The following is a 27,336-nucleotide window of genomic DNA, read 5'->3' as shown; positions in this document are numbered from 1 at the left end:
TGGTCTCGGAGTGATTTTTTGTCTTTTTTTCAAATCCTCAAAGATGATGCAAAACGGCATGCTATAGTATGCCGTTCGAGACCATGGGCTATAGCCCATCGCCATGGTCATAAATGTTGAAAAACGAGGATTTGAAAAAAAGACAAATGACTCCGAGACGATGGGCTATAGCCCATGGTCTCGGAGTGATTTTCGTCTTTTTTTAAAATCCTCAAAAATGATTCAAAACGGCATGCTATAGTATGCCGTTCGAGACCATGGGCTATAGCCCATCGCCATGGTCATAAATGATGAAAAACAAGGATTTGAAAAAAAGACGAAAATCACTCCGAGACCATGGGCTATAGCCCATCGTCTCGGAGTCATTTTCGTCTTTTTTTCAAATCCTCAAAAATGATGGAAAACGGCATGCTATAGTATGCCGTTCGAGACCATGGGCTAGAGCCCATCGCCATGGTCATAAATGATGAAAAACAAGGATTTGAAAAAAAGACGAAAATCACTCCGAGACCATGGGCTATAGCCCATCGTCTCGGAGTCATTTTCGTCTTTTTTTCAAATCCTCAAAAATGATGGAATACGGCATGCTATAGTATGCCGTTCGAGACCATGGGCTAGAGCCCATCGCCATGGTCATAAATGATGAAAAACAAGGATTTGAAAAAAAGACAAATGACTCCGAGACGATGGGCTATAGCCCATGGTCTCGGAGTGATTTTCGTCTTTTTTTTAAATCCTCAAAAAAGATTCAAAACGGCATGCTATAGTATGCCGTTCGAGACCATGGGCTAGAGCCCATCGCCATGGTCATAAATGATGAAAAACAAGGATTTGAAAAAAAGACGAAAATCAATCCGAGACCATGGGCTATAGCCCATCGTCTCGGAGTCATTTTCGTCTTTTTTTCAAATCCTCAAAAATGATGGAAAACGGCATGCTATAGTATGCCGTTCGAGACCATGGGCTAGAGCCCATCGCCATGGTCATAAATGATGAAAAACAAGGATTTGGAAAAAAGACGAAAATGACTCCGAGACGATGGGCTATAGCCCATCGTCTCGGAGTCATTTTCGTCTTTTTTTCAAATCCTCAAAAATGATGGAAAACGGCATGCTATAGTATGCCGTTCGAGACCATGGGCTAGAGCCCATCGCCATGGTCATAAATGATGAAAAACAAGGATTTGAAAAAAAGACGAAAATGACTCCGAGACGATGGGCTATAGCCCATGGTCTCGGAGTGATTTTCGTCTTTTTTTCAAATCCTCAAAAATGATGGAAAACGGCATGCTATAGTATGCCGTTCGAGACCATGGGCTAGAGCAGGGGTCGGCAACAGGCGGCCCGCGGGCCAAAATTGGCCCCCCAGAAATAATATCTGGCCTGTGAGATAATTTTGAGATTTTTTTTTTTTTGGGGGGGGAGGGATTTTTTTTATACAGTATCAGACCGATAGTCTCACATATAGGCTATTATAATTATTATGTCCAAATACAGAAACTATCCCCACCTAAATAATGACTATTATATTACTCCATGTTGAGAGTGAATGACAGGCACGGCAGCGGGGTATAACGTGGGCGGCGCTAGCTCAATGACATGAAGAAGAAAAAAAAGTCAGTCAAATGACAAAGAATGCAGCCTAAACAACTCTTCCAGTTTCGTAAATATAATGTCTGCAGTGGTCTGCCCTTCTAATGGGATAAGAGACAGCAGCTCTTCCTTGAAAACCTTTCCATCAAAATATCTAACATAAACGCACAACTGGGCTACATCTGTGTTGTCAGTGCTCTCATCTATGGCCATGGAAAAGTAATTTGCATTACGGAGACTGTCGATAATTACACCCCGCACCGCGTCCGACAGTGCCTCGACACGGCGGGTGGCGGACCTAGCAGACAGGGACAGCTGTTTGACTGACGCAATGATACCATCAGTAGACTTGTCGGTAGCGAGTTCCTCCAAAACTGTCACCATCATCTCCTTGAAAACCTCTGCATCTGTGAAGGGCTTGTTGTGCTTTGCGAGCACCCAGGACGCCTTTAGAGAAGCACTGGTCACTTTCTGTTGCGATGTGAGGCCTCGCACCAGGATACTGCTGCTGCGTGCATAAGATGCTTTCAGTCTTTCAATTTCTTTCTTTCGTGTCTCTGATTTTGGTGGGAAATTCACTTTGAAGGTGGGATGCTCCGTATCGTGGTGCCGTCTAATGTTATATTCTTTGCAAACAGACACTGGTCTGTTGCAGATCAAACACATGGGATTTGCATTAGTGAAACCAGGTAAGATGAACACATACCGATCTGTCCACTCCTCTCTAAAAACTCTGTTTTCACTGTCAACTTTCCTCTTCAGACTTTTCGATAGCGCCATTGTTGTTGTCTGTATTTCGCTCACTAGCAGCAGCTGAAATGTTTTCTGCAATCAAGCAACAGACTGAACAAATAACAGCGAGCGCCCCCAACGATGCATTTTAAATGATTTCTAAAATGTTATAGCTAGATTAGAGGAAAATGGAGAAAAAAAAAAAAAGACACCATATTTTTCCAGCAAAAAAAAAAGAAAAAAGTTGATTTATATTGGTCAAATAGACCCGAATTAGACCCGAATTAGACCGAATTAGACCCGAATTAGACCCGAAATTTTTCGCGCACGCCAGACGGCCGGCCCGCGATGGAATGTCTGGGAATAATATTGGCCCGAGGACAATCTCAGTTGCCGACCCCTGGGCTAGAGCCCATCGCCATGGTCATAAATGATGAAAAACAAGGATTTGAAAAAAAGACGAAAATGACTCCGAGACGATGGGCTATAGCCCATGGTCTCGGAGTGATTTTCGTCTTTTTTTCAAATCCTCAAAAATGATGCAAAACGGCATGCTATAGTATGCCGTTCGAGACCATGGGCTATAGCCCATCGCCATGGTCATAAATGATGAAAAACAAGGATTTGAAAAAAAAGACGAAAATGACTCCGAGACGATGGGCTATAGCCCATGGTCTCGGAGTGATTTTTTGTCTTTTTTTCAAATCCTCAAAGATGATGCAAAACGGCATGCTATAGTATGCCGTTCGAGACCATGGGCTATAGCCCATCGCCATGGTCATAAATGTTGAAAAACGAGGATTTGAAAAAAAGACGAAAATGACTCCGAGACGATGGGCTATAGCCCATGGTCTCGGAGTGATTTCCGTCTTTTTTTTAAAGACGGAAATGACTCCGAGACGATGGGCTATAGCCCATGGTCTCGGAGTGATTTTTTGTCTTTTTTTCAAATCCTCAAAGATGATGCAAAACGGCATGCTATAGTATGCCGTTCGAGACCATGGGCTATAGCCCATCGCCATGGTCATAAATGTTGAAAAACGAGGATTTGAAAAAAAGACAAATGACTCCGAGACGATGGGCTATAGCCCATGGTCTCGGAGTGATTTTCGTCTTTTTTTAAAATCCTCAAAAATGATTCAAAACGGCATGCTATAGTATGCCGTTCGAGACCATGGGCTATAGCCCATCGCCATGGTCATAAATGATGAAAAACAAGGATTTGAAAAAAAGACGAAAATCACTCCGAGACCATGGGCTATAGCCCATCGTCTCGGAGTCATTTTCGTCTTTTTTTCAAATCCTCAAAAATGATGGAAAACGGCATGCTATAGTATGCCGTTCGAGACCATGGGCTAGAGCCCATCGCCATGGTCATAAATGATGAAAAACAAGGATTTGAAAAAAAGACGAAAATCACTCCGAGACCATGGGCTATAGCCCATCGTCTCGGAGTCATTTTCGTCTTTCTTTTAAATCCTCAAAAATGATGGAAAACGGCATGCTATAGTATGCCGTTCGAGACCATGGGCTAGAGCCCATCGCCATGGTCATAAATGATGAAAAACAAGGATTTGAAAAAAAGACGAAAATGACTCCGAGACGATGGGCTATAGCCCATGGTCTCGGAGTGATTTTCGTCTTTTTTTAAAATCCTCAAAAATGATGCAAAACGGCATGCTATAGTATGCCGTTCGAGACCATGGGCTATAGCCCATCGCCATGGTCATAAATGATGAAAAACAAGGATTTGAAAAAAAGACGAAAATCACTCCGAGACCATGGGCTATAGCCCATCGTCTCGGAGTCATTTTCGTCTTTCTTTTAAATCCTCAAAAATGATGGAAAACGGCATGCTATAGTATGCCGTTCGAGACCATGGGCTAGAGCCCATCGCCATGGTCATAAATGATGAAAAACAAGGATTTGAAAAAAAATACGAAAATGACTCCGAGACGATGGGCTATAGCCCATGGTCTCGGAGTGATTTTTTGTCTTTTTTTTAAATCCTCAAAAATGATGCAAAACGGCATGCTATAGTATGCCGTTCGAGACCATGGGCTAGAGACCATCGCCATGGTCATAAATGATGAAAAACAAGGATTTGAAAAAAAAGACGAAAATGACTCCGAGACGATGGGCTATAGCCCATGGTCTCGGAGTGATTTTTTGTCTTTTTTCAAATCCTCAAAGATGATGCAAAACGGCATGCTATAGTATGCCGTTCGAGACCATGGGCTATAGCCCATCGGCCATGGTCATAAATGATGAAAAACAAGGATTTGAAAAAAAGACGAAAATCACTCCGAGACCATGGGCTATAGCCCATCGTCTCGGAGTCATTTTCGTCTTTTTTTCAAATCCTCAAAAATGATGGAATACGGCATGCTATAGTATGCCGTTCGAGACCATGGGCTAGAGCCCATCGCCATGGTCATAAATGATGAAAAACAAGGATTTGAAAAAAAAGACGAAAATGACTCCGAGACGATGGGCTATAGCCCATGGTCTCGGAGTGATTTTTTGTCTTTTTTTCAAATCCTCAAAGATGATGGAAAACGGCATGCTATAGTATGCCGTTCGAGACCATGGGCTAGAGACCATCGCCATGGTCATAAATGATGAAAAACAAGGATTTGAAAAAAAATACGAAAATGACTCCGAGACGATGGGCTATAGCCCATGGTCTCGGACTGATTTTTTTTGTCTTTTTTCAAATCCTCAAAGATGATGCAAAACGGCATGCTATAGTATGCCGTTCGAGACCATGGGCTATAGCCCATCGCCATGGTCATAAATGATGAAAAACGAGGATTTGAAAAAAAGACGAAAATGACTCCGAGACGATGGGCTATAGCCCATGGTCTCGGAGTGATTTTTTGTCTTTTTTTCAAATCCTCAAAGATGATGCAAAACGGCATGCTATAGTATGCCGTTCGAGACCATGGGCTATAGCCCATCGCCATGGTCATAAATGTTGAAAAACGAGGATTTGAAAAAAATACGAAAATGACTCCGAGACGATGGGCTATAGCCCATGGTCTCGGAGTGATTTCCGTCTTTTTTTTAAATCCTCAAAAATGATGCAAAACGGCATGCTATAGTATGCCGTTCGAGACCATGGGCTATAGCCCATCGCCATGGTCATAAATGATGAAAAACAAGGATTTGAAAAAAAGACGAAAATCACTCCGAGACCATGGGCTATAGCCCATCGTCTCGGAGTGATTTTCGTCTTTTTTTCAAATCCTCAAAAATGATGGAAAACGGCATGCTATAGTATGCCGTTCGAGACCATGGGCTATAGCCCATCGCCATGGTCATAAATGATGAAAAACAAGGATTTGAAAAAAAGACAAATGACTCCGAGACGATGGGCTATAGCCCATGGTCTCGGAGTGATTTTCGTCTTTTTTTAAAATCCTCAAAAAAGATTCAAAACGGCATGCTATAGTATGCCGTTCGAGACCATGGGCTATAGCCCATCGGCCATGGTCATAAATGATGAAAAACAAGGATTTGAAAAAAAGACGAAAATCACTCCGAGACCATGGGCTATAGCCCATCGTCTCGGAGTCATTTTCGTCTTTTTTTCAAATCCTCAAAAATGATGGAATACGGCATGCTATAGTATGCCGTTCGAGACCATGGGCTATAGCCCATCGGCCATGGTCATAAATGATGAAAAACAAGGATTTGAAAAAAAGACGAAAATCACTCCGAGACCATGGGCTATAGCCCATCGTCTCGGAGTCATTTTCGTCTTTTTTTCAAATCCTCAAAAATGATGGAATACGGCATGCTATAGTATGCCGTTCGAGACCATGGGCTAGAGCCCATCGCCATGGTCATAAATGATGAAAAACAAGGATTTGAAAAAAAAGACGAAAATGACTCCGAGACGATGGGCTATAGCCCATGGTCTCGGAGTGATTTTTTGTCTTTTTTTCAAATCCTCAAAGATGATGGAAAACGGCATGCTATAGTATGCCGTTCGAGACCATGGGCTAGAGACCATCGCCATGGTCATAAATGATGAAAAACAAGGATTTGAAAAAAAATACGAAAATGACTCCGAGACGATGGGCTATAGCCCATGGTCTCGGACTGATTTTTTTTGTCTTTTTTCAAATCCTCAAAGATGATGCAAAACGGCATGCTATAGTATGCCGTTCGAGACCATGGGCTATAGCCCATCGCCATGGTCATAAATGATGAAAAACGAGGATTTGAAAAAAAGACGAAAATGACTCCGAGACGATGGGCTATAGCCCATGGTCTCGGAGTGATTTTTTGTCTTTTTTTCAAATCCTCAAAGATGATGCAAAACGGCATGCTATAGTATGCCGTTCGAGACCATGGGCTATAGCCCATCGCCATGGTCATAAATGTTGAAAAACGAGGATTTGAAAAAAATACGAAAATGACTCCGAGACGATGGGCTATAGCCCATGGTCTCGGAGTGATTTCCGTCTTTTTTTTAAATCCTCAAAAATGATGCAAAACGGCATGCTATAGTATGCCGTTCGAGACCATGGGCTATAGCCCATCGCCATGGTCATAAATGATGAAAAACAAGGATTTGAAAAAAAGACGAAAATCACTCCGAGACCATGGGCTATAGCCCATCGTCTCGGAGTGATTTTCGTCTTTTTTTCAAATCCTCAAAAATGATGGAAAACGGCATGCTATAGTATGCCGTTCGAGACCATGGGCTATAGCCCATCGCCATGGTCATAAATGATGAAAAACAAGGATTTGAAAAAAAGACAAATGACTCCGAGACGATGGGCTATAGCCCATGGTCTCGGAGTGATTTTCGTCTTTTTTTAAAATCCTCAAAAAAGATTCAAAACGGCATGCTATAGTATGCCGTTCGAGACCATGGGCTATAGCCCATCGCCATGGTCATAAATGATGAAAAACAAGGATTTGAAAAAAAGACGAAAATCACTCGGAGACCATGGGCTATAGCCCATCGTCTCGGAGTCATTTTCGTCTTTTTTTCAAATCCTCAAAAATGATGGAAAACGGCATGCTATAGTATGCCGTTCGAGACCATGGGCTAGAGCCCATCGCCATGGTCATAAATGATGAAAAACAAGGATTTGAAAAAAAGACGAAAATCAATCCGAGACCATGGGCTATAGCCCATCGTCTCGGAGTCGTTTTCGTCTTTTTTTCAAATCCTCAAAAATGATGGAAAACGGCATGCTATAGTATGCCGTTCGAGACCATGGGCTAGAGCCCATCGCCATGGTCATAAATGATGAAAAACAAGGATTTGGAAAAAAGACGAAAATGACTCCGAGACGATGGGCTATAGCCCATCGTCTCGGAGTCATTTTCGTCTTTTTTTCAAATCCTCAAAAATGATGGAAAACGGCATGCTATAGTATGCCGTTCGAGACCATGGGCTAGAGCCCATCGCCATGGTCATAAATGATGAAAAACAAGGATTTGAAAAAAAGACGAAAATCACTCCGAGACCATGGGCTATAGCCCATCGTCTCGGAGTCATTTTCGTCTTTTTTTTAAATCCTCAAAAATGATGGAAAACGGCATGCTATAGTATGCCGTTCGAGACCATGGGCTAGAGCCCATCGCCATGGTCATAAATGATGAAAAACAAGGATTTGAAAAAAAGACAGAAATGACTCCGAGACGATGGGCTATATAGCCCATGGTCTCGGAGTGATTTTCGTCTTTTTTTTAAATCCTCAAAAATGATGCAAAACGGCATGCTATAGTATGCCGTTCGAGACCATGGGCTATAGCCGATCGCCATGGTCATAAATTATGAAAAACAAGGATTTGAAAAAAATACGAAAATGACTCCGAGACGATGGGCTATAGCCCATGGTCTCGGAGTGATTTTCGTCTTTTTTTCAAATCCTCAAAAATGATGGAAAACGGCATGCTATAGTATGCCGTTCGAGACCATGGGCTAGAGCCCATCGCCATGGTCATAAATGATGAAAAACAAGGATTTGAAAAAAAGACGAAAATGACTCCGAGACGATGGGCTATAGCCCATGGTCTCGGAGTGATTTTCGTCTTTTTTTCAAATCCTCAAAAATGATGCAAAACGGCATGCTATAGTATTCCGTTCGAGACCATGGGCTATAGCCCATCGCCATGGTCATAAATTATGAAAAACAAGGATTTGAAAAAAAAGACGAAAATGACTCCGAGACGATGGGCTATAGCCCATGGTCTCGGAGTGATTTTTTGTCTTTTTTTCAAATCCTCAAAGATGATGCAAAACGGCATGCTATAGTATGCCGTTCGAGACCATGGGCTATAGCCCATCGCCATGGTCATAAATGTTGAAAAACGAGGATTTGAAAAAAAGACGAAAATGACTCCGAGACGATGGGCTATAGCCCATGGTCTCGGAGTGATTTCCGTCTTTTTTTTAAATCCTCAAAAATGATGCAAAACGGCATGCTATAGTATGCCGTTCGAGACCATGGGCTATAGCCCATCGCCATGGTCATAAATGATGAAAAACAAGGATTTGAAAAAAAAGACGAAAATGACTCCGAGACGATGGGCTATAGCCCATGGTCTCGGAGTGATTTCCGTCTTTTTTTTAAAGACGGAAATGACTCCGAGACGATGGGCTATAGCCCATGGTCTCGGAGTGATTTTTTGTCTTTTTTTCAAATCCTCAAAGATGATGCAAAACGGCATGCTATAGTATGCCGTTCGAGACCATGGGCTATAGCCCATCCCCATGGTCATAAATGTTGAAAAACGAGGATTTGAAAAAAAGACAAATGACTCCGAGACGATGGGCTATAGCCCATGGTCTCGGAGTGATTTTCGTCTTTTTTTAAAATCCTCAAAAATGATTCAAAACGGCATGCTATAGTATGCCGTTCGAGACCATGGGCTATAGCCCATCGCCATGGTCATAAATGATGAAAAACAAGGATTTGAAAAAAAGACGAAAATCACTCCGAGACCATGGGCTATAGCCCATCGTCTCGGAGTCATTTTCGTCTTTTTTTCAAATCCTCAAAAATGATGGAAAACGGCATGCTATAGTATGCCGTTCGAGACCATGGGCTAGAGCCCATCGCCATGGTCATAAATGATGAAAAACAAGGATTTGAAAAAAAGACGAAAATCACTCCGAGACCATGGGCTATAGCCCATCGTCTCGGAGTCATTTTCATCTTTCTTTTAAATCCTCAAAAATGATGGAAAACGGCATGCTATAGTATGCCGTTCGAGACCATGGGCTAGAGCCCATCGCCATGGTCATAAATGATGAAAAACAAGGATTTGAAAAAAAGACGAAAATGACTCCGAGACGATGGGCTATAGCCCATGGTCTCGGAGTGATTTTCGTCTTTTTTTAAAATCCTCAAAAATGATGCAAAACGGCATGCTATAGTATGCCGTTCGAGACCATGGGCTATAGCCCATCGCCATGGTCATAAATGATGAAAAACAAGGATTTGAAAAAAAGACGAAAATCACTCCGAGACCATGGGCTATAGCCCATCGTCTCGGAGTCATTTTCGTCTTTCTTTTAAATCCTCAAAAATGATGGAAAACGGCATGCTATAGTATGCCGTTCGAGACCATGGGCTAGAGCCCATCGCCATGGTCATAAATGATGAAAAACAAGGATTTGAAAAAAAATACGAAAATGACTCCGAGACGATGGGCTATAGCCCATGGTCTCGGAGTGATTTTTTGTCTTTTTTTTAAATCCTCAAAAATGATGCAAAACGGCATGCTATAGTATGCCGTTCGAGACCATGGGCTAGAGACCATCGCCATGGTCATAAATGATGAAAAACAAGGATTTGAAAAAAAAGACGAAAATGACTCCGAGACGATGGGCTATAGCCCATGGTCTCGGAGTGATTTTTTGTCTTTTTTTCAAATCCTCAAAGATGATGGAAAACGGCATGCTATAGTATGCCGTTCGAGACCATGGGCTAGAGACCATCGCCATGGTCATAAATTATGAAAAACAAGGATTTGAAAAAAAAGACGAAAATGACTCCGAGACGATGGGCTATAGCCCATGGTCTCGGAGTGTTTTTTTTTGTCTTTTTTCAAATCCTCAAAGATGATGCAAAACGGCATGCTATAGTATGCCGTTCGAGACCATGGGCTATAGCCCATCGCCATGGTCATAAATGATGAAAAACGAGGATTTGAAAAAAAGACGAAAATGACTCCGAGACGATGGGCTATAGCCCATGGTCTCGGAGTGATTTCCGTCTTTTTTTTAAATCCTCAAAAATGATGCAAAACGGCATGCTATAGTATGCCGTTCGAGACCATGGGCTATAGCCCATCGCCATGGTCATAAATGATGAAAAACAAGGATTTGAAAAAAAGACGAAAATCACTCCGAGACCATGGGCTATAGCCCATCGTCTCGGAGTCATTTTCGTCTTTTTTTCAAATCCTCAAAAATGATGGAATACGGCATGCTATAGTATGCCGTTCGAGACCATGGGCTATAGCCCATCGGCCATGGTCATAAATGATGAAAAACAAGGATTTGAAAAAAAGACGAAAATCACTCCGAGACCATGGGCTATAGCCCATCGTCTCGGAGTCATTTTCGTCTTTTTTTCAAATCCTCAAAAATGATGGAATACGGCATGCTATAGTATGCCGTTCGAGACCATGGGCTAGAGCCCATCGCCATGGTCATAAATGATGAAAAACAAGGATTTGAAAAAAAAGACGAAAATGACTCCGAGACGATGGGCTATAGCCCATGGTCTCGGAGTGATTTTTTGTCTTTTTTTCAAATCCTCAAAGATGATGGAAAACGGCATGCTATAGTATGCCGTTCGAGACCATGGGCTAGAGACCATCGCCATGGTCATAAATGATGAAAAACAAGGATTTGAAAAAAATACGAAAATGACTCCGAGACGATGGGCTATAGCCCATGGTCTCGGACTGATTTTTTTTGTCTTTTTTCAAATCCTCAAAGATGATGCAAAACGGCATGCTATAGTATGCCGTTCGAGACCATGGGCTATAGCCCATCGCCATGGTCATAAATGATGAAAAACGAGGATTTGAAAAAAAGACGAAAATGACTCCGAGACGATGGGCTATAGCCCATGGTCTCGGAGTGATTTCTGTCTTTTTTTTAAATCCTCAAAAATGATGCAAAACGGCATGCTATAGTATGCCGTTCGAGACCATGGGCTATAGCCCATCGCCATGGTCATAAATGATGAAAAACAAGGATTTGAAAAAAAGACAAATGACTCCGAGACGATGGGCTATAGCCCATGGTCTCGGAGTGATTTTCGTCTTTTTTTTAAATCCTCAAAAATGATGCAAAACGGCATGCTATAGTATGCCGTTCGAGACCATGGGCTATAGCCCATCGCCATGGTCATAAATGATGAAAAACAAGGATTTGAAAAAAAGACGAAAATCACTCCGAGACCATGGGCTATAGCCCATCGTCTCGGAGTGATTTTCGTCTTTTTTTCAAATCCTCAAAAATGATGGAAAACGGCATGCTATAGTATGCCGTTCGAGACCATGGGCTATAGCCCATCGCCATGGTCATAAATGATGAAAAACAAGGATTTGAAAAAAAGACAAATGACTCCGAGACGATGGGCTATAGCCCATGGTCTCGGAGTGATTTTCGTCTTTTTTTAAAATCCTCAAAAAAGATTCAAAACGGCATGCTATAGTATGCCGTTCGAGACCATGGGCTATAGCCCATCGCCATGGTCATAAATGATGAAAAACAAGGATTTGAAAAAAAGACGAAAATCACTCGGAGACCATGGGCTATAGCCCATCGTCTCGGAGTCATTTTCGTCTTTTTTTCAAATCCTCAAAAATGATGGAAAACGGCATGCTATAGTATGCCGTTCGAGACCATGGGCTAGAGCCCATCGCCATGGTCATAAATGATGAAAAACAAGGATTTGAAAAAAAGACGAAAATCAATCCGAGACCATGGGCTATAGCCCATCGTCTCGGAGTCGTTTTCGTCTTTTTTTCAAATCCTCAAAAATGATGGAAAACGGCATGCTATAGTATGCCGTTCGAGACCATGGGCTAGAGCCCATCGCCATGGTCATAAATGATGAAAAACAAGGATTTGGAAAAAAGACGAAAATGACTCCGAGACGATGGGCTATAGCCCATCGTCTCGGAGTCATTTTCGTCTTTTTTTCAAATCCTCAAAAATGATGGAAAACGGCATGCTATAGTATGCCGTTCGAGACCATGGGCTAGAGCCCATCGCCATGGTCATAAATGATGAAAAACAAGGATTTGAAAAAAAGACGAAAATCACTCCGAGACCATGGGCTATAGCCCATCGTCTCGGAGTCATTTTCGTCTTTTTTTTAAATCCTCAAAAATGATGGAAAACGGCATGCTATAGTATGCCGTTCGAGACCATGGGCTAGAGCCCATCGCCATGGTCATAAATGATGAAAAACAAGGATTTGAAAAAAAGACAGAAATGACTCCGAGACGATGGGCTATATAGCCCATGGTCTCGGAGTGATTTTCGTCTTTTTTTTAAATCCTCAAAAATGATGCAAAACGGCATGCTATAGTATGCCGTTCGAGACCATGGGCTATAGCCGATCGCCATGGTCATAAATTATGAAAAACAAGGATTTGAAAAAAATACGAAAATGACTCCGAGACGATGGGCTATAGCCCATGGTCTCGGAGTGATTTTCGTCTTTTTTTCAAATCCTCAAAAATGATGGAAAACGGCATGCTATAGTATGCCGTTCGAGACCATGGGCTAGAGCCCATCGCCATGGTCATAAATGATGAAAAACAAGGATTTGAAAAAAAGACAAAAATGACTCCGAGACGATGGGCTATAGCCCATGGTCTCGGAGTGATTTTCGTCTTTTTTTCAAATCCTCAAAAATGATGCAAAACGGCATGCTATAGTATTCCGTTCGAGACCATGGGCTATAGCCCATCGCCATGGTCATAAATTATGAAAAACAAGGATTTGAAAAAAAAGACGAAAATGACTCCGAGACGATGGGCTATAGCCCATGGTCTCGGAGTGATTTTTTGTCTTTTTTTCAAATCCTCAAAGATGATGCAAAACGGCATGCTATAGTATGCCGTTCGAGACCATGGGCTATAGCCCATCGCCATGGTCATAAATGTTGAAAAACGAGGATTTGAAAAAAAGACGAAAATGACTCCGAGACGATGGGCTATAGCCCATGGTCTCGGAGTGATTTCCGTCTTTTTTTTAAATCCTCAAAAATGATGCAAAACGGCATGCTATAGTATGCCGTTCGAGACCATGGGCTATAGCCCATCGCCATGGTCATAAATGATGAAAAACAAGGATTTGAAAAAAAAGACGAAAATGACTCCGAGACGATGGGCTATAGCCCATGGTCTCGGAGTGATTTCCGTCTTTTTTTTAAAGACGGAAATGACTCCGAGACGATGGGCTATAGCCCATGGTCTCGGAGTGATTTTTTGTCTTTTTTTCAAATCCTCAAAGATGATGCAAAACGGCATGCTATAGTATGCCGTTCGAGACCATGGGCTATAGCCCATCCCCATGGTCATAAATGTTGAAAAACGAGGATTTGAAAAAAAGACAAATGACTCCGAGACGATGGGCTATAGCCCATGGTCTCGGAGTGATTTTCGTCTTTTTTTAAAATCCTCAAAAATGATTCAAAACGGCATGCTATAGTATGCCGTTCGAGACCATGGGCTATAGCCCATCGCCATGGTCATAAATGATGAAAAACAAGGATTTGAAAAAAAGACGAAAATCACTCCGAGACCATGGGCTATAGCCCATCGTCTCGGAGTCATTTTCGTCTTTTTTTCAAATCCTCAAAAATGATGGAAAACGGCATGCTATAGTATGCCGTTCGAGACCATGGGCTAGAGCCCATCGCCATGGTCATAAATGATGAAAAACAAGGATTTGAAAAAAAGACGAAAATCACTCCGAGACCATGGGCTATAGCCCATCGTCTCGGAGTCATTTTCATCTTTCTTTTAAATCCTCAAAAATGATGGAAAACGGCATGCTATAGTATGCCGTTCGAGACCATGGGCTAGAGCCCATCGCCATGGTCATAAATGATGAAAAACAAGGATTTGAAAAAAAGACGAAAATCACTCCGAGACCATGGGCTATAGCCCATCGTCTCGGAGTCATTTTCGTCTTTCTTTTAAATCCTCAAAAATGATGGAAAACGGCATGCTATAGTATGCCGTTCGAGACCATGGGCTAGAGCCCATCGCCATGGTCATAAATGATGAAAAACAAGGATTTGAAAAAAAATACGAAAATGACTCCGAGACGATGGGCTATAGCCCATGGTCTCGGAGTGATTTTTTGTCTTTTTTTTAAATCCTCAAAAATGATGCAAAACGGCATGCTATAGTATGCCGTTCGAGACCATGGGCTAGAGACCATCGCCATGGTCATAAATGATGAAAAACAAGGATTTGAAAAAAAAGACGAAAATGACTCCGAGACGATGGGCTATAGCCCATGGTCTCGGAGTGATTTTTTGTCTTTTTTTCAAATCCTCAAAGATGATGGAAAACGGCATGCTATAGTATGCCGTTCGAGACCATGGGCTAGAGACCATCGCCATGGTCATAAATGATGAAAAACAAGGATTTGAAAAAAAAGACGAAAATGACTCCGAGACGATGGGCTATAGCCCATGGTCTCGGAGTGTTTTTTTTTGTCTTTTTTCAAATCCTCAAAGATGATGCAAAACGGCATGCTATAGTATGCCGTTCGAGACCATGGGCTATAGCCCATCGCCATGGTCATAAATGATGAAAAACGAGGATTTGAAAAAAAGACGAAAATGACTCCGAGACGATGGGCTATAGCCCATGGTCTCGGAGTGATTTTTTGTCTTTTTTTCAAATCCTCAAAGATGATGCAAAACGGCATGCTATAGTATGCCGTTCGAGACCATGGGCTATAGCCCATCGCCATGGTCATAAATGTTGAAAAACGAGGATTTGAAAAAAATACGAAAATGACTCCGAGACGATGGGCTATAGCCCATCGTCTCGGAGTCATTTTCGTCTTTCTTTTAAATCCTCAAAAATGATGGAAAACGGCATGCTATAGTATGCCGTTCGAGACCATGGGCTAGAGCCCATCGCCATGGTCATAAATGATGAAAAACAAGGATTTGAAAAAAAATACGAAAATGACTCCGAGACGATGGGCTATAGCCCATGGTCTCGGAGTGATTTTTTGTCTTTTTTTTAAATCCTCAAAAATGATGCAAAACGGCATGCTATAGTATGCCGTTCGAGACCATGGGCTAGAGACCATCGCCATGGTCATAAATGATGAAAAACAAGGATTTGAAAAAAAAGACGAAAATGACTCCGAGACGATGGGCTATAGCCCATGGTCTCGGAGTGATTTTTTGTCTTTTTTTCAAATCCTCAAAGATGATGGAAAACGGCATGCTATAGTATGCCGTTCGAGACCATGGGCTAGAGACCATCGCCATGGTCATAAATGATGAAAAACAAGGATTTGAAAAAAAAGACGAAAATGACTCCGAGACGATGGGCTATAGCCCATGGTCTCGGAGTGTTTTTTTTTGTCTTTTTTCAAATCCTCAAAGATGATGCAAAACGGCATGCTATAGTATGCCGTTCGAGACAATGGGCTATAGCCCATCGCCATGGTCATAAATGATGAAAAACGAGGATTTGAAAAAAAGACGAAAATGACTCCGAGACGATGGGCTATAGCCCATGGTCTCGGAGTGATTTTTTGTCTTTTTTTCAAATCCTCAAAGATGATGCAAAACGGCATGCTATAGTATGCCGTTCGAGACCATGGGCTATAGCCCATCGCCATGGTCATAAATGTTGAAAAACGAGGATTTGAAAAAAATACGAAAATGACTCCGAGACGATGGGCTATAGCCCATGGTCTCGGAGTGATTTCCGTCTTTTTTTTAAATCCTCAAAAATGATGCAAAACGGCATGCTATAGTATGCCGTTCGAGACCATGGGCTATAGCCCATCGCCATGGTCATAAATGATGAAAAACAAGGATTTGAAAAAAAGACAAATGACTCCGAGACGATGGGCTATAGCCCATGGTCTCGGAGTGATTTTCGTCTTTTTTTAAAATCCTCAAAAAAGATTCAAAACGGCATGCTATAGTATGCCGTTCGAGACCATGGGCTATAGCCCATCGCCATGGTCATAAATGATGAAAAACAAGGATTTGAAAAAAAGACAAATGACTCCGAGACGATGGGCTATAGCCCATCGTCTCGGAGTCATTTTCGTCTTTTTTTCAAATCCTCAAAAATGATGGAAAACGGCATGCTATAGTATGCCGTTCGAGACCATGGGCTAGAGCCCATCGCCATGGTCATAAATGATGAAAAACAAGGATTTGAAAAAAAGACGAAAATCAATCCGAGACCATGGGCTATAGCCCATCGTCTCGGAGTCATTTTCGTCTTTTTTTCAAATCCTCAAAAATGATGGAAAACGGCATGCTATAGTATGCCGTTCGAGACCATGGGCTAGAGCCCATCGCCATGGTCATAAATGATGAAAAACAAGGATTTGGAAAAAAGACGAAAATGACTCCGAGACGATGGGCTATAGCCCATCGTCTCGGAGTCATTTTCGTCTTTTTTTCAAATCCTCAAAAATGATGGAAAACGGCATGCTATAGTATGCCGTTCGAGACCATGGGCTAGAGCCCATCGCCATGGTCATAAATGATGAAAAACAAGGATTTGAAAAAAAGACGAAAATCACTCCGAGACCATGGGCTATAGCCCATCGTCTCGGAGTCATTTTCGTCTTTTTTTTAAATCCTCAAAAATGATGGAAAACGGCATGCTATAGTATGCCGTTCGAGACCATGGGCTAGAGCCCATCGCCATGGTCATAAATGATGAAAAACAAGGATTTGAAAAAAAGACAGAAATGACTCCGAGACGATGGGCTATATAGCCCATGGTCTCGGAGTGATTTTCGTCTTTTTTTTAAATCCTCAAAAATGATGCAAAACGGCATGCTATAGTACGCCGTTCGAGACCATGGGCTATAGCCGATCGCCATGGTCATAAATGATGAAAAACAAGGATTTGAAAAAAATACGAAAATGACTCCGAGACGATGGGCTATAGCCCATGGTCTCGGAGTGATTTTCGTCTTTTTTTCAAATCCTCAAAAATGATGGAAAACGGCATGCTATAGTATGCCGTTCGAGACCATGGGCTAGAGCCCATCGCCATGGTCATAAATGATGAAAAACAAGGATTTGAAAAAAAAGACGAAAATGACTCCGAGACGATGGGCTATAGCCCATGGTCTCGGAGAGATTTTTTGTCTTTTTTTCAAATCCTCAAAGATGATGCAAAACGGCATGCTATAGTATGCCGTTCGAGACCATGGGCTATAGCCCATCGCCATGGTCATAAATGTTGAAAAACGAGGATTTGAAAAAAAGACGAAAATGACTCCGAGACGATGGGCTATAGCCCATGGTCTCGGAGTGATTTCCGTCTTTTTTTTAAATCCTCAAAAATGATGCAAAACGGCATGCTATAGTATGCCGTTCGAGACCATGGGCTATAGCCCATCGCCATGGTCATAAATGATGAAAAACAAGGATTTGAAAAAAAGACGAAAATCACTCCGAGACCATGGGCTATAGCCCATCGTCTCGGAGTGATTTTCGTCTTTTTTTCAAATCCTCAAAAATGATGGAAAACGGCATGCTATAGTATGCCGTTCGAGACCATGGGCTAGAGCCCATCGCCATGGTCATAAATGATGAAAAACAAGGATTTGAAAAAAAGACAAATGACTCCGAGACGATGGGCTATAGCCCATGGTCTCGGAGTGATTTTCGTCTTTTTTTTAAATCCTCAAAAATGATTCAAAACGGCATGCTATAGTAAGCCGTTCGAGACCATGGGCTATAGCCCATCGCCATGGTCATAAATGATGAAAAACAAGGATTTGAAAAAAAGACGAAAATCACTCCGAGACCATGGGCTATAGCCCATCGTCTCGGAGTCATTTTCGTCTTTCTTTTAAATCCTCAAAAATGATGGAAAACGGCATGCTATAGTATGCCGTTCGAGACCATGGGCTAGAGCCCATCGCCATGGTCATAAATGATGAAAAACAAGGATTTGAAAAAAAGACGAAAATGACTCCGAGACGATGGGCTATAGCCCATGGTCTCGGAGTGTTTTTTTTTGTCTTTTTTCAAATCCTCAAAGATGATGCAAAACGGCATGCTATAGTATGCCGTTCGAGACAATGGGCTATAGCCCATCGCCATGGTCATAAATGATGAAAAACGAGGATTTGAAAAAAAGACGAAAATGACTCCGAGACGATGGGCTATAGCCCATGGTCTCGGAGTGATTTTTTGTCTTTTTTTCAAATCCTCAAAGATGATGCAAAACGGCATGCTATAGTATGCCGTTCGAGACCATGGGCTATAGCCCATCGCCATGGTCATAAATGTTGAAAAACGAGGATTTGAAAAAAATACGAAAATGACTCCGAGACGATGGGCTATAGCCCATGGTCTCGGAGTGATTTCCGTCTTTTTTTTAAATCCTCAAAAATGATGCAAAACGGCATGCTATAGTATGCCGTTCGAGACCATGGGCTATAGCCCATCGCCATGGTCATAAATGATGAAAAACAAGGATTTGAAAAAAAGACGAAAATCACTCCGAGACCATGGGCTATAGCCCATCGTCTCGGAGTGATTTTCGTCTTTTTTTCAAATCCTCAAAAATGATGGAAAACGGCATGCTATAGTATGCCGTTCGAGACCATGGGCTAGAGCCCATCGCCATGGTCATAAATGATGAAAAACAAGGATTTGAAAAAAAGACAAATGACTCCGAGACGATGGGCTATAGCCCATGGTCTCGGAGTGATTTTCGTCTTTTTTTAAAATCCTCAAAAAAGATTCAAAACGGCATGCTATAGTATGCCGTTCGAGACCATGGGCTATAGCCCATCGCCATGGTCATAAATGATGAAAAACAAGGATTTGAAAAAAAGACAAATGACTCCGAGACGATGGGCTATAGCCCATCGTCTCGGAGTCATTTTCGTCTTTTTTTCAAATCCTCAAAAATGATGGAAAACGGCATGCTATAGTATGCCGTTCGAGACCATGGGCTAGAGCCCATCGCCATGGTCATAAATGATGAAAAACAAGGATTTGAAAAAAAGACGAAAATCAATCCGAGACCATGGGCTATAGCCCATCGTCTCGGAGTCATTTTCGTCTTTTTTTCAAATCCTCAAAAATGATGGAAAACGGCATGCTATAGTATGCCGTTCGAGACCATGGGCTAGAGCCCATCGCCATGGTCATAAATGATGAAAAACAAGGATTTGGAAAAAAGACGAAAATGACTCCGAGACGATGGGCTATAGCCCATCGTCTCGGAGTCATTTTCGTCTTTTTTTCAAATCCTCAAAAATGATGGAAAACGGCATGCTATAGTATGCCGTTCGAGACCATGGGCTAGAGCCCATCGCCATGGTCATAAATGATGAAAAACAAGGATTTGAAAAAAAGACGAAAATCACTCCGAGACCATGGGCTATAGCCCATCGTCTCGGAGTCATTTTCGTCTTTTTTTTAAATCCTCAAAAATGATGGAAAACGGCATGCTATAGTATGCCGTTCGAGACCATGGGCTAGAGCCCATCGCCATGGTCATAAATGATGAAAAACAAGGATTTGAAAAAAAGACAGAAATGACTCCGAGACGATGGGCTATATAGCCCATGGTCTCGGAGTGATTTTCGTCTTTTTTTTAAATCCTCAAAAATGATGCAAAACGGCATGCTATAGTACGCCGTTCGAGACCATGGGCTATAGCCGATCGCCATGGTCATAAATGATGAAAAACAAGGATTTGAAAAAAATACGAAAATGACTCCGAGACGATGGGCTATAGCCCATGGTCTCGGAGTGATTTTCGTCTTTTTTTCAAATCCTCAAAAATGATGGAAAACGGCATGCTATAGTATGCCGTTCGAGACCATGGGCTAGAGCCCATCGCCATGGTCATAAATGATGAAAAACAAGGATTTGAAAAAAAAGACGAAAATGACTCCGAGACGATGGGCTATAGCCCATGGTCTCGGAGAGATTTTTTGTCTTTTTTTCAAATCCTCAAAGATGATGCAAAACGGCATGCTATAGTATGCCGTTCGAGACCATGGGCTATAGCCCATCGCCATGGTCATAAATGTTGAAAAACGAGGATTTGAAAAAAAGACGAAAATGACTCCGAGACGATGGGCTATAGCCCATGGTCTCGGAGTGATTTCCGTCTTTTTTTTAAATCCTCAAAAATGATGCAAAACGGCATGCTATAGTATGCCGTTCGAGACCATGGGCTATAGCCCATCGCCATGGTCATAAATGATGAAAAACAAGGATTTGAAAAAAAGACGAAAATCACTCCGAGACCATGGGCTATAGCCCATCGTCTCGGAGTGATTTTCGTCTTTTTTTCAAATCCTCAAAAATGATGGAAAACGGCATGCTATAGTATGCCGTTCGAGACCATGGGCTAGAGCCCATCGCCATGGTCATAAATGATGAAAAACAAGGATTTGAAAAAAAGACAAATGACTCCGAGACGATGGGCTATAGCCCATGGTCTCGGAGTGATTTTCGTCTTTTTTTTAAATCCTCAAAAATGATTCAAAACGGCATGCTATAGTAAGCCGTTCGAGACCATGGGCTATAGCCCATCGCCATGGTCATAAATGATGAAAAACAAGGATTTGAAAAAAAGACGAAAATCACTCCGAGACCATGGGCTATAGCCCATCGTCTCGGAGTCATTTTCGTCTTTCTTTTAAATCCTCAAAAATGATGGAAAACGGCATGCTATAGTATGCCGTTCGAGACCATGGGCTAGAGCCCATCGCCATGGTCATAAATGATGAAAAACAAGGATTTGAAAAAAAGACGAAAATGACTCCGAGACGATGGGCTATAGCCCATGGTCTCGGAGTGATTTTCGTCTTTTTTTAAAATCCTCAAAAATGATGCAAAACGGCATGCTATAGTATGCCGTTCGAGACCATGGGCTATAGCCCATCGCCATGGTCATAAATGATGAAAAACAAGGATTTGAAAAAAAGACGAAAATCACTCCGAGACCATGGGCTATAGCCCATCGTCTCGGAGTCATTTTCGTCTTTCTTTTAAATCCTCAAAAATGATGGAAAACGGCATGCTATAGTATGCCGTTCGAGACCATGGGCTAGAGCCCATCGCCATGGTCATAAATGATGAAAAACAAGGATTTGAAAAAAAATACGAAAATGACTCCGAGACGATGGGCTATAGCCCATGGTCTCGGAGTGATTTTTTGTCTTTTTTTTAAATCCTCAAAAATGATGCAAAACGGCATGCTATAGTATGCCGTTCGAGACCATGGGCTAGAGACCATCGCCATGGTCATAAATGATGAAAAACAAGGATTTGAAAAAAAAGACGAAAATGACTCCGAGACGATGGGCTATAGCCCATGGTCTCGGAGTGATTTTTTGTCTTTTTTTCAAATCCTCAAAGATGATGGAAAACGGCATGCTATAGTATGCCGTTCGAGACCATGGGCTAGAGACCATCGCCATGGTCATAAATGATGAAAAACAAGGATTTGAAAAAAAAGACGAAAATGACTCCGAGACGATGGGCTATAGCCCATGGTCTCGGAGTGTTTTTTTTTGTCTTTTTTCAAATCCTCAAAGATGATGCAAAACGGCATGCTATAGTATGCCGTTCGAGACCATGGGCTATAGCCCATCGCCATGGTCATAAATGATGAAAAACGAGGATTTGAAAAAAAGACGAAAATGACTCCGAGACGATGGGCTATAGCCCATGGTCTCGGAGTGATTTTTTGTCTTTTTTTCAAATCCTCAAAGATGATGCAAAACGGCATGCTATAGTATGCCGTTCGAGACCATGGGCTATAGCCCATCGCCATGGTCATAAATGTTGAAAAACGAGGATTTGAAAAAAATACGAAAATGACTCCGAGACGATGGGCTATAGCCCATCGTCTCGGAGTCATTTTCGTCTTTCTTTTAAATCCTCAAAAATGATGGAAAACGGCATGCTATAGTATGCCGTTCGAGACCATGGGCTAGAGCCCATCGCCATGGTCATAAATGATGAAAAACAAGGATTTGAAAAAAAATACGAAAATGACTCCGAGACGATGGGCTATAGCCCATGGTCTCGGAGTGATTTTTTGTCTTTTTTTTAAATCCTCAAAAATGATGCAAAACGGCATGCTATAGTATGCCGTTCGAGACCATGGGCTAGAGACCATCGCCATGGTCATAAATGATGAAAAACAAGGATTTGAAAAAAAAGACGAAAATGACTCCGAGACGATGGGCTATAGCCCATGGTCTCGGAGTGATTTTTTGTCTTTTTTTCAAATCCTCAAAGATGATGGAAAACGGCATGCTATAGTATGCCGTTCGAGACCATGGGCTAGAGACCATCGCCATGGTCATAAATGATGAAAAACAAGGATTTGAAAAAAAAGACGAAAATGACTCCGAGACGATGGGCTATAGCCCATGGTCTCGGAGTGTTTTTTTTTGTCTTTTTTCAAATCCTCAAAGATGATGCAAAACGGCATGCTATAGTATGCCGTTCGAGACCATGGGCTATAGCCCATCGCCATGGTCATAAATGATGAAAAACGAGGATTTGAAAAAAAGACGAAAATGACTCCGAGACGATGGGCTATAGCCCATGGTCTCGGAGTGATTTTTTGTCTTTTTTTCAAATCCTCAAAGATGATGCAAAACGGCATGCTATAGTATGCCGTTCGAGACCATGGGCTATAGCCCATCGCCATGGTCATAAATGTTGAAAAACGAGGATTTGAAAAAAATACGAAAATGACTCCGAGACGATGGGCTATAGCCCATGGTCTCGGAGTGATTTCCGTCTTTTTTTTAAATCCTCAAAAATGATGCAAAACGGCATGCTATAGTATGCCGTTCGAGACCATGGGCTATAGCCCATCGCCATGGTCATAAATGATGAAAAACAAGGATTTGAAAAAAAGACGAAAATCACTCCGAGACCATGGGCTATAGCCCATCGTCTCGGAGTGATTTTCGTCTTTTTTTCAAATCCTCAAAAATGATGGAAAACGGCATGCTATAGTATGCCGTTCGAGACCATGGGCTAGAGCCCATCGCCATGGTCATAAATGATGAAAAACAAGGATTTGAAAAAAAGACAAATGACTCCGAGACGATGGGCTATAGCCCATGGTCTCGGAGTGATTTTCGTCTTTTTTTAAAATCCTCAAAAAAGATTCAAAACGGCATGCTATAGTATGCCGTTCGAGACCATGGGCTATAGCCCATCGCCATGGTCATAAATGATGAAAAACAAGGATTTGAAAAAAAGACGAAAATCACTCGGAGACCATGGGCTATAGCCCATCGTCTCGGAGTCATTTTCGTCTTTTTTTCAAATCCTCAAAAATGATGGAAAACGGCATGCTATAGTATGCCGTTCGAGACCATGGGCTAGAGCCCATCGCCATGGTCATAAATGATGAAAAACAAGGATTTGAAAAAAAGACGAAAATCAATCCGAGACCATGGGCTATAGCCCATCGTCTCGGAGTCATTTTCGTCTTTTTTTCAAATCCTCAAAAATGATGGAAAACGGCATGCTATAGTATGCCGTTCGAGACCATGGGCTAGAGCCCATCGCCATGGTCATAAATGATGAAAAACAAGGATTTGGAAAAAAGACGAAAATGACTCCGAGACGATGGGCTATAGCCCATCGTCTCGGAGTCATTTTCGTCTTTTTTTCAAATCCTCAAAAATGATGGAAAACGGCATGCTATAGTATGCCGTTCGAGACCATGGGCTAGAGCCCATCGCCATGGTCATAAATGATGAAAAACAAGGATTTGAAAAAAAGACGAAAATCACTCCGAGACCATGGGCTATAGCCCATCGTCTCGGAGTCATTTTCGTCTTTTTTTTAAATCCTCAAAAATGATGGAAAACGGCATGCTATAGTATGCCGTTCGAGACCATGGGCTAGAGCCCATCGCCATGGTCATAAATGATGAAAAACAAGGATTTGAAAAAAAGACAGAAATGACTCCGAGACGATGGGCTATATAGCCCATGGTCTCGGAGTGATTTTCGTCTTTTTTTTAAATCCTCAAAAATGATGCAAAACGGCATGCTATAGTATGCCGTTCGAGACCATGGGCTATAGCCCATCGCCATGGTCATAAATGATGAAAAACAAGGATTTGAAAAAAAGACAAATGACTCCGAGACGATGGGCTATAGCCCATGGTCTCGGAGTGATTTTCGTCTTTTTTTTAAAATCCTCAAAAAAGATTCAAAACGGCATGCTATAGTATGCCGTTCGAGACCATGGGCTATAGCCCATCGCCATGGTCATAAATGATGAAAAACAAGGATTTGAAAAAAAGACGAAAATCACTCGGAGACCATGGGCTATAGCCCATCGTCTCGGAGTCATTTTCGTCTTTTTTTCAAATCCTCAAAAATGATGGAAAACGGCATGCTATAGTATGCCGTTCGAGACCATGGGCTAGAGCCCATCGCCATGGTCATAAATGATGAAAAACAAGGATTTGAAAAAAAGACGAAAATCAATCCGAGACCATGGGCTATAGCCCATCGTCTCGGAGTCATTTTCGTCTTTTTTTCAAATCCTCAAAAATGATGGAAAACGGCATGCTATAGTATGCCGTTCGAGACCATGGGCTAGAGCCCATCGCCATGGTCATAAATGATGAAAAACAAGGATTTGAAAAAAAGACGAAAATCACTCCGAGACCATGGGCTATAGCCCATCGTCTCGGAGTCATTTTCGTCTTTTTTTTAAATCCTCAAAAATGATGGAAAACGGCATGCTATAGTATGCCGTTCGAGACCATGGGCTAGAGCCCATCGCCATGGTCATAAATGATGAAAAACAAGGATTTGAAAAAAAGACAGAAATGACTCCGAGACGATGGGCTATATAGCCCATGGTCTCGGAGTGATTTTCGTCTTTTTTTTAAATCCTCAAAAATGATGCAAAACGGCATGCTATAGTATGCCGTTCGAGACCATGGGCTATAGCCGATCGCCATGGTCATAAATGATGAAAAACAAGGATTTGAAAAAAATACGAAAATGACTCCGAGACGATGGGCTATAGCCCATGGTCTCGGAGTGATTTTCGTCTTTTTTTCAAATCCTCAAAAATGATGGAAAACGGCATGCTATAGTATGCCGTTCGAGACCATGGGCTAGAGCCCATCGCCATGGTCATAAATGATGAAAAACAAGGATTTGAAAAAAAAGACGAAAATGACTCCGAGACGATGGGCTATAGCCCATGGTCTCGGAGAGATTTTTTGTCTTTTTTTCAAATCCTCAAAGATGATGCAAAACGGCATGCTATAGTATGCCGTTCGAGACCATGGGCTATAGCCCATCGCCATGGTCATAAATGTTGAAAAACGAGGATTTGAAAAAAAGACGAAAATGACTCCGAGACGATGGGCTATAGCCCATGGTCTCGGAGTGATTTCCGTCTTTTTTTTAAATCCTCAAAAATGATGCAAAACGGCATGCTATAGTATGCCGTTCGAGACCATGGGCTATAGCCCATCGCCATGGTCATAAATGATGAAAAACAAGGATTTGAAAAAAAGACGAAAATCACTCCGAGACCATGGGCTATAGCCCATCGTCTCGGAGTGATTTTCGTCTTTTTTTCAAATCCTCAAAAATGATGGAAAACGGCATGCTATAGTATGCCGTTCGAGACCATGGGCTAGAGCCCATCGCCATGGTCATAAATGATGAAAAACAAGGATTTGAAAAAAAGACAAATGACTCCGAGACGATGGGCTATAGCCCATGGTCTCGGAGTGATTTTCGTCTTTTTTTTAAATCCTCAAAAATGATTCAAAACGGCATGCTATAGTAAGCCGTTCGAGACCATGGGCTATAGCCCATCGCCATGGTCATAAATGATGAAAAACAAGGATTTGAAAAAAAGACGAAAATCACTCCGAGACCATGGGCTATAGCCCATCGTCTCGGAGTCATTTTCGTCTTTCTTTTAAATCCTCAAAAATGATGGAAAACGGCATGCTATAGTATGCCGTTCGAGACCATGGGCTAGAGCCCATCGCCATGGTCATAAATGATGAAAAACAAGGATTTGAAAAAAAGACGAAAATGACTCCGAGACGATGGGCTATAGCCCATGGTCTCGGAGTGATTTTCGTCTTTTTTTAAAATCCTCAAAAATGATGCAAAACGGCATGCTATAGTATGCCGTTCGAGACCATGGGCTATAGCCCATCGCCATGGTCATAAATGATGAAAAACAAGGATTTGAAAAAAAGACGAAAATCACTCCGAGACCATGGGCTATAGCCCATCGTCTCGGAGTCATTTTCGTCTTTCTTTTAAATCCTCAAAAATGATGGAAAACGGCATGCTATAGTATGCCGTTCGAGACCATGGGCTAGAGCCCATCGCCATGGTCATAAATGATGAAAAACAAGGATTTGAAAAAAAATACGAAAATGACTCCGAGACGATGGGCTATAGCCCATGGTCTCGGAGTGATTTTTTGTCTTTTTTTTAAATCCTCAAAAATGATGCAAAACGGCATGCTATAGTATGCCGTTCGAGACCATGGGCTAGAGACCATCGCCATGGTCATAAATGATGAAAAACAAGGATTTGAAAAAAAAGACGAAAATGACTCCGAGACGATGGGCTATAGCCCATGGTCTCGGAGTGATTTTTTGTCTTTTTTTCAAATCCTCAAAGATGATGGAAAACGGCATGCTATAGTATGCCGTTCGAGACCATGGGCTAGAGACCATCGCCATGGTCATAAATGATGAAAAACAAGGATTT

Source organism: Electrona antarctica (genome assembly GCF_951216825.1).
Source record: "Electrona antarctica genome assembly, chromosome: 10".
In the NCBI taxonomy this organism is placed as follows: Eukaryota; Metazoa; Chordata; class Actinopteri; order Myctophiformes; family Myctophidae; genus Electrona; species Electrona antarctica.
The sequence above is the reverse complement of the archived record's forward strand: the minus strand, read 5'-3'. Positions refer to the sequence as shown.